The following is a 5,311-nucleotide window of genomic DNA, read 5'->3' on the forward strand; positions in this document are numbered from 1 at the left end:
GTTTGTTGTCAGCGTGCCAGTGCCGTCTGTCTGCGAGCTCCACATGCTGGATGTCAGCAATACACAGTCGAACAATTTAATGCTCCTCTAACCAGCGTACTCATAGACAAAGTGATAAGAGGTATGCAGAGTGAAAATAGTGAAATAAATCGCAACGGTGGCTGACATTGATGAAGTTGGCTAACAAGGCTGACATTGATGGTTTGGTCCAGCTGCTGTGCTCCTTCCCTCCCTCCAGTTTGACCCAGTTGATGTCAAAGCTGAGTTCGATACAAAGGAGCCAGTGTGGGACAGGAGAAAACATTGCACTGTCCTTTATTAGAGAGAAAGTCTTCATCCTGTTTTTATTTTCTGTTGAAGCAAAAAATATTCAACTGTATCAGAGGCAATCAGATGCCTTTATAGCGATCCAGATTTTGTCACATTAGGATCAAATGCTGTATTTTTGGGAGATTTTATACCATAGCTCAACAAGAAGTAGCACCGAATTGTCAAGGGGAAGAGTAAGGATTAATAGTTTTCAAAATGTAAAAGAAAAAAGCATAAAAAAATGGTGAGCACTTGCTAATAACCCTGATAACCCATAATAAACTCCAGTTTGGTTAATTGCCCTCAGAAGTCACGTTGAATACAGTAAATACAGTGAACCCGTGTGCAATTTGATCCCTGTTCTATGAGGGCCTCAGAGGTTTGTAAGAGAAGATTAGTGATCAAACAGCATCATGAAGAAAGAACACAGCGGTAAAGACAGAACTCAGGGTGAAGTGGCGGAGAAATTTTGTATTTATTTATTTTATTTAACCAGGTAAAATCCCATTGAGAGATCCACATGTCATTTTCAAGAGGGACCTGGAAGTAGAGTAATAAAACAGAATGACATAAATTTTCTCTATGAAAGAGAGGCAAGAAGAAAGCCAATGTTGAAAGAAGGCTATGCGCAGTTGGATTTTCCAGTTGGTCACATGCTGGGGCCACAGCAGACATGTGGAAATTACCATCCAATCAAATGAGTCCAAAACATAACTTTCTGGCCTATATGTAAAACCGTATGTGTGGTGGTAATCGAACGTTGCTCATAACTCTGAACACACCATCCCCACACTGACACACAGAAGCAGCATCATGCTGTGACGGTGTTTTTAATTGCCAGTGACAGGAGCGCCGCCTGAGTCGATGGGAAGATGAATGGAGCTAAATGCAGCGCAATCCTGGGGGAAAACCTGTTAGAGGCTCTGAAAGACTTGAGACTGAGGTGGATCCTTCCAGCATGATGACCACCTTAAACGAAGAGACAGAAAAAAAAAAGAAATAAAATGCTTTAGGTTGAAATGTGAATGAATGGCCCAATCCAAGTCTACATATTAATCAAATTGAGGATTTGTGTAATGACTAAAAATTGATGTTCAGACTCAACTTGTCAAAACCTTCACAGTAGATGTGAAAAGCAGGTGGAGACATACTCCCACAAGACTTTCAGTAGTAATTGCATGAACGGTGGTTCAACAAAGGGTTGACTCAGGCAGGAGAATACAAATGCATGCAGATTTGTACATGCAAACCACTTTGAAAAGACGTGCATAATATTCCTTCCACTTAAGAATTTTGTGTTACTGTGTGTATTTTTGTATTTCGTAAAATCCCAGTAACATGAAAGGTTCAAGGGCTATTTGAACTTTAGCAAGGAACTATAAATGTACAATGCTTTGCAAAAGAAGGCCCTATGCAATTAAAATTGAATTCACTTAAATTTAAGCTTAATTGCATGTCATCACTCTTTAAACAATCTAACACTTTGCAAGACACTGCAGTTATTTTAGACTGCAGCTGACGCAAAGTTGTTTGATTAACCCTTTTGGGGTCTGACATGCTCACCAACATTAACAGGCTTATTTTGTGATGGTATTTTAAAAAAAAGAAAAGAAAAAAGATCTCAGTGGTTTCTATTTCCCCATTCTCAATCCTTTTATGTCCTAAAAAAACAGAGTGGTTAAAGATCAAGAAGAGAGCATTAATGAAACATGCTGTAGTGGGAATGATGCCTTTGAAATACCAAAGAAAAGCATGGAGCAATAAAACAGAGGAGAGACCTGGAGCATCAATTAACCTCTGTTCTTTCCGAGAGGAAGTTGATTGGCTGTCGATGTGAAAAATTAGCATTAGCTTTGATTATCGAAAGAACTGCTTACTTGCTTGACAAAAAAAGAGAGAATTTCTATATGAGCTACACTGCAAATTTGGGTTTGATTGCATAAACAGCTATGTAAAAGCGATCCACATGTCAATAGCATGTATGGGATTGTGTGTAGAGGTCGTGGGATCTCTGTGAGTTGTCTTTGTGGCTGTTTGCTGTGAGGCAGATGCACTTGCTAATATTTGCACACTAAACGCAGCAATATGCATGGGCTCTCACTATGTTTGCGTCCTCCTTTTCACCCTGTGATCACTGTCTACGCTTCTTATGTTATCTTTTTGTGGCAAACCAGACAAACACCCATCAGACAAACAAACAAACCCTTGATAATTCAGCTGTGATGACCTCCCGTGTTGAGAGTTGAAATTATTTGGTTTGCTGAGTGATGAAGGAAAGTTCAGGCTGAGCTGTTTTCCAGCTGGGTGTCTATATGCCTGTGTGTTTGATTGTCTTTTGTGATTATTACAGGCTCTGTGTGTGGCTGTGTGTTTGAAGCCTGCAGGGTATGCAAGTAGTCACACAGTTTGAAAAAATCTTCACGTTTGCTTGCACTCTCAGACATGTAGTCTGATAGTCTGACAGTGAGACCATGCAATTTCTGGAGTCTGTCAAAGAAATGACTGGTTGCCACTTCAGAGAAGTGCTTGCAAAAGAATTCATATCCCTTATGCATTTTTTTTTTTTTGCATTTTGTCATGTTACGACCAAAGACTTCCATGTATTGTACTGCCATTTCATGTGGTAGACTATCACAGAATAAATTGTGTAGTGTAAGAAAAATTATACACAGTTTTCAAAAATGTTTTGCCAAAATAACAAATGAAAAACGTGGCGTGATGTTGAGGTATATGTTGCACACTCGAACAAAAATGGTATCGAGACATGCGGTTGTGGTAAATTTTCTTTACTCCTTTTTTTTTCTCGAACACGAACAATATCAATAGTCTAACGTGCGTCACACTCAGGCTGCTCTCTACTACTCGGCTTCTTCTACACAACAAACACTTAGGACCCCAGGCTGCCCTACGCGCCTGTTCAAAAGTCCTGCTTTTCTAAACTTCTCATTCTCAGCCAGAATAGTTATCCACATATGTATGAATGTACAGCTTCACATGGACAATCAATCACAGTGCTTTTTAAATAACAAAACAAAGCAAAATATTCATAGGAACAAGAATAAAATCATTTTAATGGGAGGGGGGGTCCTTGATCTAAAGTCCCCAGCAACTGGTCCCCCACATATATCTCCAGCAGCTTTGCACATGTAAAGACTGAAGAGTTGAGAACGTCTATAGAAATTGAGCTTTGCCACAGATTCTCTGGTTCTATGTTTGGGAACATTATTGTGCTGGAAGGATAATCTGTCCCTTAATCTCAAGTTATTGCAGCTTCTAAAAAATCATTATCATTATAACCATTATAAACTTAGCAATATAGTTTTCAGTGCAAGGCTGCTAAGAATGTTATAAATGCTAAATGGAGAAAGTCTGTTATGATGACATTCTGAAGGCGGAGTGTCAGAAAGAACAGGAGCTTCTTAAAGAGACAGAGGCCCAATTTCAAGGTGTTAAATTGCAAAGTCAAATTTCTTTTAAGTCAAGTTTGATATACAGCATTTTTATAAAAACTGAAGGTAACATAATTATTTGATTGTGCTATAAAATGGCTTTCTGGTGTCTGGAAAATACATAATACTATCCTTTTGACATTACACATTTATGTGCAACTGAATCTGGATAAAAACATTGTCTGTATTGACTTTAAAACCAATACTTTGGTGAAAGTGTCAATGTTGAACATAGCTAGTCCTAGTGTTATGAAACTGCAAAATGTTTTGGAAAAGTTTTATTTCGAAAGGCTCCCTAGACAGAGAGAAGAGCAAACGTTCGGTGACAGCTGATTGAGCAGAGGAAAAGAAATTAAATGCTCAACACTGAGAAAGAGCTCAATTGTTTCTGTGGATTATTCTACAAAGGAGAATCACAGTATCTGGACACCCACGAGTCTTACACTAGCTTGAGCTAAAAGCTTAGCAGATAAAATACTAATGTTTATTTAGTAATCAAACCTATAGTGAATTGAAGTCATTGACAATCCAATGTCATTAAGCTCACTATACAGCGCCATTCTACTATTTTGCCATTTCTTATTTAATCCAGTGGAACACGTTTATTGTAGTCTGGTGGAGGTGTCAAATACTTTTTTGCTTTTTATTCACCCCTCTAAATTACTTCCATGTCCACAAATGTGTGAAATCCAGCCATGAGTCCAGTTGTGGAATGATCTGGCAACTAAATATTCCACTACCAGTTGGAATAGTGGGGTTATAACGAAGTGAAAGCAATTGGGAACTATAGCAACTTAGAAACTAATTGTTAGGTCAGTTAAATAAAGAAGTGAGGTCAATGAAAGCTGAGGTGCGTAAGTGTGCAAAGGTCTTCAAAGTTCTGCAGAGTCGATGACTACAGACCTCCGAATTTTATGTGGTTGTCAGATTATTTCGAGGTTAATGCACAAAGAGCTTCATTGAATAGGTTCATGACTGAGCAACACAATGGATGAATCTGGATTTGGGAATGTCCATGAGAACAGCACCGGTCTGACGGAGGTAGAGGAGTTGAGATAATTGTGGCGCTCTTCATCAGAAGTGTGGGCTCAAACCCTTAATTTAAGTGAAAGAAATTCTTAATGCTTCAGCATACCAAGACATTTTGAACAATTTCATGCTCCCAATTTTGTACAAACGGCTTGGGGATGTCCCCTTTGTGTTCCAACATGAATGTTCACAAAAACATCCCCCAAACATCCCATTGGACATCTTTGGGACGATTTAGTGACTGTGAATCTAGCCATTCTCATCCTACATCAGTGCCTGACCTCATAAATGTGTTTCTGGTAGAACGTTGAAAAAATCCCATACGCTCTTAAACTTCAAAACCTTAAAACCTTTAAGCCTTTATACGCTCCTGTTTCATAAAATTTAATTCAGCCTCCTTCATATTTCATCCTTTCACAGGTGTTTGACATTAAGACCCCAATGTAGATCTATCACAAAATGAAGATGGAAGGAGAGAGTAAAGGCCATGTACAGTCAAATCTCAATGTTCGACAAGACATGTA

The sequence above is a fragment of the Xiphophorus couchianus genome, chromosome 11 (assembly GCF_001444195.1).
Source record: "Xiphophorus couchianus chromosome 11, X_couchianus-1.0, whole genome shotgun sequence".
In the NCBI taxonomy this organism is placed as follows: domain Eukaryota; kingdom Metazoa; phylum Chordata; class Actinopteri; order Cyprinodontiformes; family Poeciliidae; genus Xiphophorus; species Xiphophorus couchianus.